Source organism: Euprymna scolopes, chromosome 2 (genome assembly GCF_053919585.1).
Source record: "Euprymna scolopes isolate OS-2025 chromosome 2, ASM5391958v1, whole genome shotgun sequence".
NCBI lineage: Eukaryota > Metazoa > Mollusca > Cephalopoda > Sepiida > Sepiolidae > Euprymna > Euprymna scolopes.
The window spans coordinates 96,792,223-96,810,608 of NC_136483.1; positions in this window are offsets into that span (position 1 = coordinate 96,792,223).

Genomic DNA, 18,386 nt, shown 5'->3' on the forward strand with positions numbered 1-18,386 from the left:
AACGCTATGATCCCCAACTGGCATCAATTGTGATGGATGGCTCTCGTCTGGGTGAGGCCCCGTGTTTTGACAAGCTTCTGGGTTTGACCTTTACTCCTGATCTGAAATGGAACACGTACATCAAGTCTGTTGCCAAGGTCGCTGGAAAGATGGTGGGTTCCTTCTACCGCTCCAGAAGATATCTCACTACTGATGCAATTCTCTATCTATATAAAAGCCAAGTACGGCCAAGGATGGAATACTGTTGCCATATCTGGGCAGGAGCTGCCAAAAACAGCCTATCATGCCTTGACAGAGTACAAAATAGACTTCGTGGTTTAGTGGGGGATGCCCTTTTCTCTACCCTGCAACCCCTCTCCCACAGAAGAGACGTTGCGAGCCTATCCTTGTTTTATCGTTATTTTCATGGCAGGTGCTCGTCTGAACTCCAATCCCTGGTCCCCCCTCGCCAATCTTTCACGAAAAACACCCGTCTAGCTGAATCCACTGTGAAAAATTTTCCCCACTCTATATCTGTGCCTAAATCAAAACGCGGATTTCATGAGCAAAGCTTCTTTCTTAGAACTTCACGCCTGTGGAACTGTGTTCCGTCTGCCTGCTTCCCTCCGGACTACAACTTGGATGTCTTCAAGTCTAATGTTAACAAATTCCTAATGAACCGCCCCCCTAATTAAACACTTCATAAAATCTCCTCACTAACGTAATGTACTTGCAATAACCCTTATCCCTGAGTGGCTTCCGGGCCTTGATAAGTGGTGATCACTGTGTAAAAAAAAAAAAAAAAAAATGAACGTATGGAAACAAGTAGAACAAAGAACTTGAGTTTAAACTTTTATTGAAGGTCAATGCGATCGTAACTGATGCTGTTGATATTGTCAGGAAGTGCTGGTGATGATTGAGGCGGTGACAGGGACGTCGATCAGTTGCTTGGAGTGAGAATAGTGGTCAGTCAGCAGGTTCTGGGGAGTCAGATTGTGAATTAAAAAAAAACTGTGTGACATTGTTGACATCGATTTTGTGAAAGTTCTGATGACCCCAAGTTGTTTACTATTTCAGGACATTTTGGATTACACGTGTGAGTAATGAATAGGTCACAGAAAACTGCCATTGCATCTTGATAAAGCTGTTGTAGATTCCTAGGACTTCCTGTAAATGTAGATGGTAGAATAACTGGTACACCAGAATAACCATCTTCATTCCTTGCTAAATTATCCATTAAGACAGAATATTGAACAGCTCTTGGTTGACTTTGATAGCTTTTAATGAAGTTAAATAAGCAACCGTCAACTTTTACATATGCAATAAACTTTTCTATTTATTTTGAATTTTATTCAATGGAGATTTGGAAATTCACAAATATTTTAAGTCGAATTATTGATATAGATTTAAATTAAATAAAATATACTGTAAATCTTTTAATAAGGAATAATTATTTATTTAAACCATAATTATTGAAACACAGTATTTTACTGCATAAAAAAACGGTTATGGGAGAAGGGTTAACTATTTGAACCTTCACCTAAATAACAATTTAATGAAAAAATGTTTAAAATGTTCTTGTATCTGTTTAATAATTTTTGTTAAATAAGAAAAATCAATAAACTTTGATAGCACTATTGTAAGAATCATGATGAAAGCCATTCTTTATATGGGGAGGGGTTAACTATTCTGAAACTACACTTAACAATGTAAAAAAATAAGGGAAAATATATGTATGAACAATAAATATTTCTTCAGTTAAATAAAATATACTGTAAATATTTTAATAAAGAATAAATATTTATTTAAACCGTAATTATTGAAACAAAGTATTTTACTGCATAACAAACGGTTATGGGGAGAAGGGTTAACTATTTTGAACCTTCGCCTAAATAGCGATGTAATGAAAAAAAAATTAATGGTCTTGTATCTTTTTTTAATAATTTATTTTAAAATAAGGAAGAAAAAAACTATTGATACCGCTATTGTAAGAATCATGCTGAAAGCCATTCTTAATATGGGGAGGGGGTTAACTATTCTGAAACTTCACCTACCAATGTAATAAAAATAATGGAAAAATTCTTTAGTTAAATAAAATATACTGAAAATCTTTAAATGGGAAATAAATATTTCTTGAAATAAATTAAATCGTAAGTAATGAAACAAAGTGTTTGATTTCATATTTAAAAAAAATGTTGTGTCGGAGGGCATTAGATGATGACGACTGCCTGTAAAAGAAGCAAAATAAAACGAACAAAACATAAGTAATAACTATGTACACAACGTGAAGATGCATAAATGTTGCAAAATTACTCGATTCGGCATTAAATAACACGAAAAAAAATTGATATGCCGTAAAACAAAAACAAAACAGAACAAGACGTAAAATATGTTTTGACTCTGTGTTACTCATTGTATTTGCGAATGGTGACTTTGGTGATTTATTTAATAAAGTCATTCTTGACTTTTGTAACATTTATTTCTTAACATATTTTTTGTTATGTAAGGCTCACTCAAAAGTAAATAAAAAAAAGATAAAGTGGCACAGTAAAAAAAAACAAAAAAAAAACGTACTCGTAAAGTTAAATGTAAAAAATATATTTATTACTGAATAAAATAGAATAAGCGATCCGTACTACAGAAGACCTCATTAAAACTACTATTACTATACTATTTGAACTGTGGAACGATACCTTCTATGCATAATTGTTTTTAAAATAATCCGGACCCATAAATAGGCAGTTCATATATATATATATATATATATATATATATATATATATATATATATATATATATATATATATATATATATATATGTTCAGGGAGTTTTGGGAAAATGATTTTTAACTAATAAAGATTGAACAATAAAGGGAGATAATTCACATTAATTAATGTTTGCGATGATGATGACGCGTTTCATTAATTAATGTTTGCGATGATGATGACGTGACACCGTACGTACAAGCATATCAATATATAGATAATAATAATAATAATAAGAATTATTATTATTATTATTATTATTATTATTATTATTATTATTATCATCATCATCACCATTATTATTATTATTATTATTATTATTATTATTATTATTATTATTTATATTTTGTTTTTCCTTTTTCAGTAAAGCCAGTAAATCTAATAAGTGGCAAAACCTTTATAATTTGGAGAAGAAATACAAATATGCTTTTGTAAACGGCTATGTAAAGAATAATAACATGAGTCCCCCACCTCATGTTAAAAATGGTTTTCCAATTTGAAATATACTCGTGTAAAAACACATTCTTGACATGGAGACAGACCTATTGAACTATTTGTTTCCAATTCTCATTTTGCATAACAATCGTTCGTTTTTAAACTTATTTACTTATGATAATTTCAAATTGCATGAATGATAAACAATTGCAATTCGGTTTATTTTAAAAGAAAAGCAAATCTAATCTCAATAGTTTCTATCGATTACAAAGAACACATGTAATTAGAAAATTCAGAATGATCTATTCTTGTAATAAACGTCCCACTAACAAATGTAGTTTTTTATGTTTTGAAAAACATACACTGACATTATACGATGATGTGTACGCATTTAAACCATTGTTCAAGGATCATTAAATTTCTAATTGAATATTCAGAATTTTCATATTAATCGGAATCCTAATAAGTACGCGTATCAGAATCGGAAAATGGAAACAGAACTGTTTATATTATCAGAATCAAGAACATTCTTAAAATCGTCGCATCACCAAATAGATACAAAAAAAAACTCACACGAACAGATGATTATGCATACAGAGAAACACAGAAACACACACATAAATTTATATGAAGCCATTCGTTAAATGATTTTTGTAAAACTTATTTATTTAGTAACGAACCATTTTGCATAATAGATCAGTGTACGATCGTTTCTGTGTCGAAACATTTTTATATGAATAAAATCCTATCATCAGCATAATTAGTAGACATCAAATAGAATTCTTTAATATAAGAACAACTAGATAAACCAATCAAAGTCATATTAATTAAATGGGCAAATATACTGAGAGAAATGCTTATAATAGCCATATAAACCAACTATATTCCCAATTATGGTTAAATTCAAGTGATTAAATCCAAGATTTCAAAGCAAAATAAGAGTACATTAAAAAAAGGATCAAATGCTCTTCTCAGAAAAATTGTAATAAAAAATACGGTGTACGCAAGTAGATATATTATTCAAATAAAATATTTTTTTCATTTTCTAGTACAGAGTTGAAAACATGATGAAAAATTGTCTATTACATACACACACACACGCACACACACACACACAAACACACATATATATATATATATATATATATATATATATAACTCATATATAAACCCCTCATGCACACATAAACATAGCCACACTAATGAGCTGTGAAACAGCGAAACAGTACCGTATGTGGATGACGATAATGCTCCCTTCCTTTGGTTGCGCATATTGGTAAGTGATATACAAATTACCATTAGCGTATTAAGTGATGCTCTTTGTGCAAGCAACTTGAGCTTGGGTATTTCGACAATGCGAAAACATTGTTGATTCACCGTCCGCATGGCAGCAGCCGAATAACGCAACGGTTAGGAGCAACGGCTGTCATTTGGGCGGTCGGGTTTCGGTACTGGGTTGAGATAGTTGATTATCTAGCCGCACTGATGAGCTGCGAAACAGTACTGTATATGGATGAAAAGGTTATAGTAAACACAAATTTCTTTGTATATATATTTGTGTATGCCTATATATATATTTGTTTAATAAATTTTGCCTACCAGACTCCTCTGTCAATTTTTGGTCTATAAACATGAAACTTATATTAGTTTCTGTGTGTGGGGGGGTGTATGTAAAGACAAGCCTTTTCAGAAGTCAATGGCCTATCCTTACAACTTTTAAACTCTCTCTTTCTCTTTCTCTCTCTCTATCTCTCTCTCTCTCTCTCTCTATATATATATATATATATATATATATATATAAATATATATTCTTATGAATGGGTCAGTGTGTTTATTGATATTCATATTAAAAACATTTTTTCTGTTTATTTTCAAAGAAAGTGCCTTTGTTATATATGGGTCGTGACAATTCATTTATCTGCAAAATATCTAGCTAAGTTGAATATTCTTTTAAACATTCAGTTTTATAAATTCCCTATTAGCCTTTTCAGTTTTCTGATGATTTATAACCTCATAATATGTGCGTAAAAAGTGATAGTAAACACAAACCGCTTTCTCTATATATTGTGTATGCCTAGATATATTTGTTAAAAAAACTTTGCCTACCAAACTCCTCTGTCAGTGTTTGGTCTATAAACATTAACCTAATATATAGGGTATTTGAACCCATGCGAAACTTTATATTTGGATTTTGGTCGGGGAAAATCTGTGCAAAAATGTGAAAATTGAAGAAATGGAATTTGCCAGGTGTATACTGAACGACGGCATTACGAATATGCATGTGTAACGTAATAGCTATTGGTGGATGGTTTATTTTATTATTATTATTATTATTATTATTATTATTATTATTATTATTATTATTATTATTGTTATTTTTGCTTTCCAACAAACATGTTTTCATAGCTCAGGCATTAACGTCAAAGGAAAAAGTAAATCGTAAGCGAAACGTTTTTGTTTCGATTCGCAGTGATGGCGCACGATTCATTTCTTTTTTTTCTTTTTAAATCCTTACTATATATTGGGTCCAGTATAATATAATAATATATATGAAATGTGCATTAGTGAAAGTATGATGTTTAAGCGTATTTTATGACCGTTAAATGCCTGGCAGACATGCTAGTGTGCATATATATATATATATATATATATATATATATATATATATATATATACATACATAGCTAACGTAAAACACATTTTGAAATCACTATTATAATCTAGATATAATACGATAATCAATAATAATATGAGGTTCAATAAAGAATTATGTCGACCATAATAAATACGAAATCTGCATGAATTAGAATATTACATTTATGCTTGTGTTACGACGAGGCATCATATATATATATATATATGTATATATATATATATATATATATATATATATATATATATATATATATATATATATATATATATATAAGAGCAAATAGTTAATAAAACATGTTAAAACACTTTGAAAAAGAGTTAAAAACATATTTAATTAGAAAATGAAACACTAAATATGTAGATAGTCCTTAATCTGCGGAGTTTCGAAGAAATTCTTCCCTTATCATCACAGAGTAGGAATTAGTAAAATGCGGGATCGGATTTTGCATACAAAAGTATTTGATGAAACTGCAAGTAAGTCAGAGATCTTACTTGATAACAAAAAGTGAAGCATAGGGAATAGGTTAAGAAAAAGGTGATTTCACGTAAATGGATAGTCTTGTAAAAGGTAAGGTATCCAATGACGGTAAAATCCAAAAATGTAAATCCAATATATAATATATATATATATATATATATATATAGATAGATAGATAGATAGATAGATAGATTTATCGAGATATAACCCAGAATTTTAAAGATGTTCACTTATATTGCAAAAGGAAAGCTTATTGCTTTGGCTTGGTTCCTATCACACAGAAATGCCTTTTCTCCAATCTCTGAAAAAAGGTCGTGAGTCCTCAGGAATTAATAAAGAATCGTGTCGTAAATATCTCCAAGAGTACGGCGACAACGACGACGACTCGCCTATAACTCAGATACTAACTTGTTTCGAAGATTATCAAATCCTCTCATCGACATATATTTTCAAGCTTAGACAAGCCCAGGGTGTTCTATTCTTCGAAATACACGCGGAACCGTCCCATTAATTGCTGCAATAATTTTAATGCTCTTCCGATGGAAGCACATAAAGTCGTGCAATAACGCCAGGGAGTGGCGTATTAACTTGGCTTACCCTGGAGACGTAAGTTCCTTGAATAGGAATAACGCCACGTTCAAGAAATTTACGACTCTTGCCAGGCGTGTGCATAGGTAAGGTCGCCATACTCACAAATAACATCTGAGATCTCGTGAGAAAGAAAAAAACATGATAAACTGCAAAAGCGTATTCGCAAGATTTTACTTTTGTTTTTTTCTTTGAGGACGTTATGTTTTCTGTCTAGATTTTTGTTTGTTTCTCATAATGATTGTTTGTCGGTTTGTTGCTTGTTTGCGTATGGTAAAGCGTCCGAATTGCTTGCTTTATCGTTGGCAAATCTCTTCCAAATAATGGTCAGGTGTCTAACTTTGAAGTAGTTGAATAAGAGGATTCTACATTAAAGCTAAAAGCGTCGGACACATAAAAAGTAAAAGTCTTTTTTTTTTTTAATTAGATAACGCTCGATTATTTGTACAACGTAAATTTATTTGATAACTGTTCCCCTATTGAGTAACACTTTCATAATATACAGAACTCAAGATGATAACACTGTTCGGCAAGTTAGAAATAATACCAATAATCATTCCCCAATCTAAAAAAAAAAATCAGAAACACAATATTAAATCGGCACGTGTGAAAATGTCACTCAAAATGCGAATAGTAGTCCGAAAATTCAAACAATACTTATTTAAAACAATAATAAAAAATTAGGAAGGTCCTACTAAAATTAAAAAAAACCCAACTATTTTTAACGGAAAAAAACATGGACAGCTACTTTAAAGAGATTGGTACAATTACGACAAGAATATTTTTGCACTTCAGAATTTGTTTTCTGTATTCATCACCATTCTCAATGAACATTTGCCAGGATTTCAACGACAAGGCTTGGATTTTGGTGCACGTCCACGGCAGAGTTTAGTTAATAAGAGTCTCACATCTGCATCAAAATCTGCAACAGAGATATAAGTTTCAGCACAGGAATGCATCAGTTCATTCATCATAAAAATGCAACTTACAATTTCATCTGAATATTATGGGCGGGAAAAATAGATGGCGTTCCTTTTTAATAATGTATTAAAAAGTAACATTATTGATTTGGTTAAAAAAAAATTATAAACATATTAAAATCTGAAGCAATATGTCACTCATACGAATATGCAGCTTAACGCAAAACGTAGCCACGTATAATTAAAATTACATAAGCATAAGAAAATACGACACCGGCTAAGCAACGAATGTCTTTGTCACGTCAGGTGTTAAACGACATTTGAATTGTCTGGACGATTATCTCTGTTGAAATATTGGTCAGCATATTGTGTTTCTGATGTGTAATTTTACGTATACATACACCCACACGAATACACAGATATGTGTGTGGTCACACACAGATACACACACACACACACATATATGTGTGTGTGAGTGTGTGTGTGTGTGTGTGTGTGTGTGTGTGTGTGTGTGTGTGTGTATGACAAATCGAAATTCAAAATATCAATCCCAATCCAACTATTTAGTAAAATTAACGGGAATTATTATTTAAAACTTTTCCCATAATATTTAAAATTTTTGTAAGGATTTATAATATGTAGTATTTGAGTTGTTCGGGCTATTTTTCTCATCTTAGATTTTATCTTCAATATTATCCGGACGATGAATTCTATGACCATATTCAGGTGTATGATGACAATTATCTAACAATTTAAAGAAAGAAAAAGATCGTAAAAAGTGAATTTAACTTGAAAATAGCATTTAAAATTAGCACGAAAACATAGACACACAAATGCCAAACAATTATATTTTTGAAGACAGCATAAGGTAAATTATGTAAATAAATGTTTATTGGCCAATATCAAAGTGTAATATCTATTCTGATATTAACTTAAGTAATTGGCCCTTGGTCACTCTAGGGGAAAACCTTCATACTGAGACAATTACTATATATTTGGACACTGGCAGTGCTCCTTTTTGGGGGGAGCTAGTTTTCCCCATATTACAAAACAACCTTGTGTGTAATTTGCTTTCTTGGGGAAGCAAATACATACCATCTGTTCTGATGGCACATTCCAATTTTTGTCCTCAGTTAGTGGAGGAGAAATCCTTCACGACTAAGACAATTTTTGTTTTTGTTCCTTCCCCCATATGGAAAACCGACCCTGGTATCTAACTCTGCCCTCTTGGGGAGGCAAGTAAATAGGAACATGTAGTAAATTCAATTATTGGCAGTTTATGTGGATTATTATTATTATCAGCTCACTAGAAATCCTCATGCAGGTCATCATAACTGATTGCTCACTGTTAGTCTTCCCTGTAGGGTGAATGACAACAAGACCCCCCAAGTTTTAAGTGCTCTCCATATCTTTCGATAACCATTGTAGATAACTAGGCCTTATCGCAACAGGCGTTTACCATTGATTTTAAACTGATAACGAGAATTAGTCTTCAATGGAATTTGAGTAGCAAAAAGACAGTTCAAGGTCCGAGTATGTTCTGCACTCATACAATAAAGGTCTGGGCTGTGCTCTCGTCTATCGTTAACCTTATTGTTTCTTTTATTTTTCAAGACTATTTTGTGTGGTATGCCCCGGAGTATATAGCACTAATACTAGTACTAATAATAGTAGAAGTAGTAGTCGTAGTAGTACTAATTATTATTATTAATAATAATAATAATAATAATAATAATAATAATAATAATAACAGCAATAACGATAATAATAATGTGTAGTTGTTGTTGTTGGTGTTGTTGTTGTTGTTACTGCTGTTATAAAAGAATCGTACAAGACTCATGCATGTTTCAAATTCGCATCCTTGCCAGATTTAGTTATCTCTGGTATAAATCAAGGTTACATATGTCAATTTCGTAAATCACACTCCTGTAATCGGAATTGTTCGTGATGAGAAGTTACAACGACACAACGAAGCGGAAAATGATAGAAGGAAATCACAAACAGCGCGATGTCGTTAAGGGCGATGGGGTCGATTGCAGGGTTTACCTACTCTACAAATCAACCTACGAAAAGATGCCAAATTCCTGTGCGAGAAGTAGGGGAATTTCCGTTTAGTTGATTGACTCCGGAAACTATTCTCTTCATGAACCCCTTCCCTGGCCACGATATCTTGTCGTTCATTCTTCATAATGATCCCAACGGCAGGGATTGTTGCACTGAAAGAGGTCATCGATGAAATACTTAGTTTAACATTGATTGCAGCTGAGCGGAGACACGGATGAGAAGAGATGTCGCCTTTCTGTAGCCCTTGTTAATTCTGGACAGTTTCGTCTTTGCAATTAGCTCCGGGTTTTGGTCGACATGCTTGACAAAACATGGGTAATGTTGAAATGAATGGGAGCAAGTCAACATGTATTTGATATACATCCCGAATTTATGTTTCTGTGTACGCAGCAATGGGCCCGTAATTTCAAACCTGATTTTGACGAAATATTCATGAAGTTTGAATATCGCTTCTTAAACTGGTTATAAACTATATACATTAAGATCATTGGTTCCCAACCGAGGCGTCTCACCCCCCCACTTCTGGCGTTACGAGACGATATTCCAGTGTGTGCGTGAAAAGTATAGATAAAAATAGGGTATTGGCTATATGTTACTCTTTTGCGTGTGCGTTTTGTTTTCTTTTTCAATTTAGCAGTTTCTTTCTTTTATTACATGTTTAAGTAGTGTTATTAATTGGCCATTAAAGGCGTTACAAAATATATTTAATATAACTATGTATTTAACTGTGATTTAATAAAGTTCTAAAGTGTTCCCCCATTTTAGAGTCCAACCTAATATTTATGTTTTTTGGGGATTACCTATGTAATTTTTCTTTGAAAATTATATTAAAAAGATGCGTTTTTATTGATACAATATTTGTGGACATTCACAACATTATCTTCAGACACATTATACATTTAAGAAGTGCGAGGCGTGAGTGAAATCCTTTACATGGTGCGCTGGGATTCGTTGGTTTAGATATCTTATGCGCACATTCATTTTACTTAAATTCCCATATTTCAGGTGGGATTTCAATTAGAATCCAGAAAATCTTTGAACATTAGTTTCTCAATTGTTCTTTCATTTAATAAACTAAGGGCGGTGTTTATCATCTGTCGATCTCCGTAGACAAATACGTATTTGGATTTTTTTATTATTTTACAACCATATGTATTTCTATTTTTCTTTACTCACGTAGGTAATCCGCTACTCTTCAACGCAGTATGTACGCACAGCTCGCTTTAGAAAGGAAATTCCTTGTCCATGAAAGCGGTTGCTTTTATGCAGTAAATGATCATCGAATTAGCATACAAATGGTAAGAATTCACGTTATATTTTCGGGATCTCTGAGGATAATATAAAAAGCGCGTCACTCTTTTGGTTTTTCTAGTGTAAAGTAACTGAACTTTAGGGCATTTCTGAGAAAAGTCATTTTCGCAGTCACTGCAATTTTCCCTACGTAATCAAATATTACTACGTAAATTAAACATAGCACAATGTGATAATGGGCATAAAACTCACATTTATAGGTGATTAAATGCTGTAAATCGCACGGGAATCAGAGGAGCTGAAAATTACTATTTTCTTTTTTGAAAACAGTATTTTTTCTCACTTCCTAAACACAACTCACGGATAAGGTTTCAATAATTGTCATATATATTTTTAGACAACACTTCGACAATCGGTTATAATTAGGGATATGACAACAGCATATTTGTCTCATTGTTTTGACTCTCGGGTGTGTATATATTGATATCTTATATGATTTTATATGGAGTGATGTTGTTCTCGATTGATTAACAGTGTCTGCGTCGGATACACACTCGAGAGTTATTTTTAAAAAAGTTGTTCAACAGCATATTGTCTATTTTGGATCAGAAACGAGCATATTGTAGTTAGTTGGAATCAACCCCATGGAGACGTGTTCCACAGAGGGAAGTTCTAGAAAACTTGCCCATCAAAGTTTCTTTTAGTTCTACGAAATGAGTGAACGAAAAGGAAATTATTAATAACATTTTAGCTAGATGACGTTCAATTATTAATGTTTTACAATGTGTGAGCATATATCAAAAGTCAATTGAAGTAATGATAGCGTATAGAAAGACTAGCAACCCCTCTTCTGTTAGAAAGAGATAGTAGAAGAAAGTCATATATGATTTTATAAATAGCGAGAATGTTATGCGTAATTCACTGAAAGGCTGCCTTCAGAGTGCATACGATCTAAAGAAAGAATCGTGTATTCATGTCACATATATTTTATATTATAATTATCTAATATATAAAACTCACTATGTATGTGTGTGTCTGTCTCCGTTTTTCAAATTGTATCTCCTCCTAGACGGATGATCGTTGGATGACGTGCAATAGCTCAAAAGATTGCATTTTTGGTGCAGAATTTTACTAGAGGTATATAATCGGCTAAAAAATTGCTAAGGGGTTCAAACTTGGGTTAAAACTTGAAAAAAAATGACACCTTGACGAGCATAGCGCTATAGCGTCGTTGTGCGCATGCGTACACCGAGTAAAGGAGAAATCTATTTATTTAGATATTTCACAATGCTTTTTACACCCTTGTCCCACTGGTGACCGATTACTAGCACAAGTGTTGCGGTTTCGATCTCCATAATTTCTTTTCCTTTTTTTAACATTCCGATATTCTTGATTTTTAAATGTTATGTAATAAATACACAAGAACGCTTTATTAAAAAAAATACCGAAGAATGTTTTAGATTTACGTAACGAAAACGTCATATTCAATATATATAAGATATATCACCTTATTTGTTACATTCCAAAAATTACGTAAATAGATAAAGTAATTGCATTTGTATTGGATCTACTCCTAAACTAATTAACCAATCATTAAGAATATTAATTATGTGTATATGTTTATATATTTATCTGCCTTTGATTCACCCCTAAACTAATTGACAGATCATTATGAATTTTAAATATTTTTTTTTTGTGATTGTATATTTTTATGTAGTGGATCGACTCATAACTTAATTAACCGATCATTTTAAATTTTCATTATGTGTATATCTTCTCTTCTTCTTCTTCTTCTTCTTCTTCTTCTTCTTCTTCTTCTATATACATAAAATGAACTCATTTTTGCCCCCGACTTTGACTTAAAAAGGATTAAAAATCATGATATAATAAGTAAATGTAATGCATACAAACTATAGCACATTGTCTGAGGTGTGCTATAGGCCTATTACATCTACAGTTCCTCGACAAGCGTACATTCCTATATTTTTTCCTGTGAGAGTCCGCTGCCAAAATTCAATGGAAGTTTAAACATCTTTTCTGTCTATTAGCTCCCCATTTACACCGCAGCGGATGCGTTCACAAGGAACAGTACGAGGAAACACTGGGTTGGAATCATACAAGGTTATTTATGCCGTATTTTATTTTTATATCTTTTCCCCTGATTTATGCTTTCAGTTTTTCCCATAATACAATTAATTTTTTTTTTTTTAACACGCGAAAACGCGATTATTATTATTATTGTTTTTTTTTTGCTTTTAGTTACTTTAAGACGCAACCTGCGGAACGAACTGTTTTTTTACTTCCTGTTTTAACGACTCTTTCCTTGAACTCTAACTATGACCTCTGACATACGGAAAAGTGCTTTCAACTCAACATTTACTTTTACACAAAGAATTCATTCTTTAATATTTATTCTTACAACCCAACGATATCGTGAATTCATTTGCATTACACTTAAATTAAAATTAAAACAAATAGATTAATTTACAATTCGAGAAAACAAAAAAAATAATTTAGAATTAGAGTGTGATGCGGGACTACTGAAACTAAACCAAAACAAACTTCACTGCGGCATCGATATTTTACCTAATTCACTTTAGAGTTAATTCATCACGTTTTTTTTGCGCTTTCGCCTCAATGATTCGTGTTCGAGCCCCCACCCCCACCTCGAACGTTTTGGGCATTTTTCACACACCATGGCACCGCCGGAACGTTCATTTTTTTAATTGCTTTTGTTTTTTCACGATTTTTTAAATAGTTTTAACATTGTTTGTTTTTATAATATTTTAACAGGGTTATTACTTCGCATTGTTTTCATTTTACCACCCCAATCACACATGCCCCTAGAAACCCGGGAAACGCCGGGTACCCTCCGCTAGATTTTATATATTTTTTATTTATTGGAATCACTCCTTAACTAATTAAGCGATCATTATGAATTTTAATTATGTGTATATGTTTATATATATTTATGTATTGTAATCACTCTTTAACTAATTAACCGATCATTATGGATTTTAATTATGTGTATATGTTTATATATTTGTATGTATTGGATTGACTCCTAAACTAATTAACCGATTATTTTGAATTTTAATTATGTGTATATGTTTATATATTTCTATGTATCGGATTGACTCCTAAACTAATTTATCGATCATTATTATGATTAGTATAGTATATACCAATATATTCGTATGTATTGGATTATCTCCTATACTAATTATCTGACCATTATAAATTTAATGTATCATATATATGTGTATATTTGTATAGTCATATTCCAAAAATCACACAATGATCAATTTTTAATGTATTTATGTGTACAAGAAATTCTATAAAAGTAGTAAGGTACTTGTGTAGTATAGTACTCGTGAAAAAAACAAAGAAAATATTACCTGTGACGATATGAGAGTTATAAAAACTGAAAATCACGTGTAATATTTGAGTAGTATGACTTACATATGAGAAATAAGGTGCTTCTTCACGATAGCACCCGTATAATAACACAATCAAATTCTTACACCTGGCTTACAAAAAATGTAACACACCAGAAAATTACATAAATGTAGCGAGGTTTTTTTTTATTTTTACATTAGAAAAAAGGTACTTGTACAGTATCAGACCCGAGAAATAAGATACTTGTACATTATAGCACCCATATGAAAAACAAAGGAAATCTTACCGGTGGAGTACATAAAAGTACTCCAAACCGAACATTATATAATATATTCGAGTAGTATGGCATTTATATAAGAAATTCTTTAATATAGCACTCGATTATAAAACAAATATATTCTCACCTCCGACATACGGAAAAGTTCGCACAACAGAAAATTATGTAAAATCAGATGAAATAACAAACCATTTCTTAATCTAGAAGCACAGAAAATTTAGCACAACAGAAAATTACTAAAAAGTGGCAAGTTCTTTCATTTTTAAATTAGAAAAAATGGTATTCTACAATATCCTATCCAGGAAATATGGTACTTCTACAGTATCCAACCCAGGATTTATACAGTGAAGTGACCACATGAAAAACAAAGAAATTCCCAGCTGTGACGTACATAAGTCACCAAAATCGAAAATCATATAATATATTTGACGAGTATAACATTTATATAAAAACATCCGAAGCTTCTTCACTATAGCACTCTGATGTAAAAAACTAACAAACTTTTTCCTGTGACATACCGAAAATTTTGCACAACATAAACTTATTTAAATAATTTTAAATATGTGTTGTACATAACCCGCCCTAGGTAAGGATTTTTTTACCACATACGTGCTGTAAATTTCCAGTACAATGAAGGTGCAATTATTCCATATATATGTTTTGTAATACCCGCCCTAAGGTAGGTAAAATATTTCTTTGCTCAAGATGGCAAATGGCATGTAGACATACAAAAAAATTCCTCTATCCTAAGAATAACGGGCATGTTCAAAATTTTTCTCATTATCTATTACGGTCCCGAGGAACGCCGGTGGTCTTGCTAGTCTCTTATATAATAAAATAAATGCTAAAATACCCCTCTGGATTAAAGTATCGTAGGTTTGCGACAGTTTATGCCACACACAAATTCAGTACATTTAACCTCATAGGTACTAGCTTATATAGCTTTCAAACAGTATTTCAGACACATTCAGTCGTAATAATAAAATGCTACATTGCATCCGATGAGAAACACCATCAAAATCCAACATCTTTAGAGTCCATATATTTCTCTTAAAATATTTAGTCCTACAACCGCTACAATTTGCCACCGGAAGCAATTTTACATGTTCCACAGATACTGTGATTACACCGACCGTTACTTACTCATAGACACATACACATAACATCAGCTTTCCAATTCAGAGTTTCGGATTCATAAATAATAAAGTCTCGCTCGCAAAAATCCGATTATTCAAATTGCCTGAGTTCTGAAAATTCTCATAATCCTGAATCCAGTTATTCGCGTTATAAACGAACGCTTAATAACGTTAATTAATGGTGTTATTAAGAGACATATGATTTGGGTTGGATTCATGTGCATTTAGTGAATAGGTCACTTCAGATATTCAGATGGAAAAGTAAATACTGAAACTAACGTTAAATAATCGATTTAAGTTCTTTCTTTTACACAGTTTATAATAAAATATCCGATATAAGATTCTCATTCGTCTTCGTCGGCGTCTATGACAACGACGACGGCGACGTCTTCGGCAAAATGTCAGTAAAAATGAGCTATGTGCGCTAGTGATGTTTAAAAACGACGCATTTCATGTATATTAATATATTGAAGAGTTAAGCTTCCAAATATTTTTGATTTTCACATCAATACTTTTTCTGGAAACAGAAAAAAACAAGCACTACACATCTTCGTCATAAGTCGAAGAGGTTACCTTTCAAATATTTGCGATTGTATTATTATACCTAAATAAATTTAGGTGTTACTTGAACGAAATAAAAGAAACTTATTTTTGCTAACAATTTTATTTACGTTATGTATTTATTTATATAAAATTCCGTATTTGTTTTAATCGGATCAAATCATTATAACAAATATTCGATTATTTGGAAGCTAAAGTCTTCAATATATAAATACACATGTAATGCGTCAGTACTTTTCCATGGTACACTCATTCTTGCCACGGGAGCCAGCTATTCTGCTGAGCCGACAGTTGCTCCCAATGACAACCGTAGTTTAATTGTTTTATTTACAGGTGGGGTGGTGCGCATACTTCAACCGTGCAATGCTGGTGCATGGGTCTTGCTAGTATTTTAATAATATCATTAGTATATTTATTCCCAGAACGATCAGCAAAATATTTTTTTTATTCCTTGTATACTTTAAACACAGTTGTAAATATCTAATTTTCACATTCTGACTTATGCTTTGCGTGCATGGCTGGTTTCATGTACAATATCAGTAAATGTTGACATAAAGGTTAAGAATGTTTTACACTTTATTTGAACAAAATATAAGGTACGTCGACCACTTAACACAGACTTTAGCTTTTCAAGCAGATATTAACTAGATTATATAATTAATTTTTGTTAAAGAATATTAATTCTATAAACAACGATAGTACATTGCAGGTCAATCTGCATACTTGAGACCCTGTAAACTTAGCTTCAGAGCAGGATATTGTGCATGAGATGTCGGGATCATACTTCGAAAAATATTAAAGTTTATTCGAACAGTTTATGTTTAGAATCAATTGTTATGGTACAATACTTGGCCGTTGATGTGTTAAAAATAGATCTTCTCAGTTAAATTTAGAACAAAATAAATTTTCCAATAAGGTTTAATTTCCAGTTGAAAATTAATCTTAGGATCCTAGGCTTGTAAATATAATCACCTAGGCGTATCTTGCTAAATTTTGAGATACGTGAAAAGATCTAAACTATGAGGTGCACGTGTAACTGCACGAGCTTATTGTAATAATTCTTAAATTCACCAATACTGAATCGAGCAAGAACAGAAATAAGATTATTGCTATTAAAGAACATGGCAAACAAAAACAAAATAAAAGACAATTCGCAAGAGAAATTCGCAGAATTCCAAACACACAGGTAATTAATCAAGTGATCTCAATTTCTAAAACCTGAGAATGTATTGCTTTCCACGATTTATTTCGCAAAAACAACGGTCAGCAGGAATTCGAAATTAAAAGTAAAGTTTTTAAATGCGTCCTAGTATCCTGTTCAGAGAACTCGTCTGTCGGTAGTTTGGTCAAGATTGATGTCAAATAGACTTTAATCGCAAAAAGCCGGTGGCAGTGCCGGTAGCCGTGGTGAAGCCAATAAAGACCCTAACACACACTGGGTATCCTAATTTAGAATGCATTCGTTCCCATAACAACACATTACTTCATTGACCCGGCAAAGTTTACTTTGCCCCAATTTTAAATATTTGATTTTACAGAATTTGGAAAATTCATGTAAACACTAGAATCCATGCTGCAAGACTTATTATGCTATGCGCGCCGATCTACTTTATTTTACCGATAACCGCGAAGATTGAATTATCATTTCATTTGTTTCGTATAATACACTTAAAGTGCGTGCAATTATGTCAGTCTGCCATCTTTAAGTCGTCTGTTATGTACACTCGTTACGTCTAATAATGGTCACTCATGTCAACGTTTCAATTTTTTACTGGCTGAACATGCAATTTGGATGGACGTATCTGAACACAAATGAGTTCAGAGTGGCAACCTTGGTTCAAATGAATATCCCTAATGATGGAGGTCTGAACAGAGCT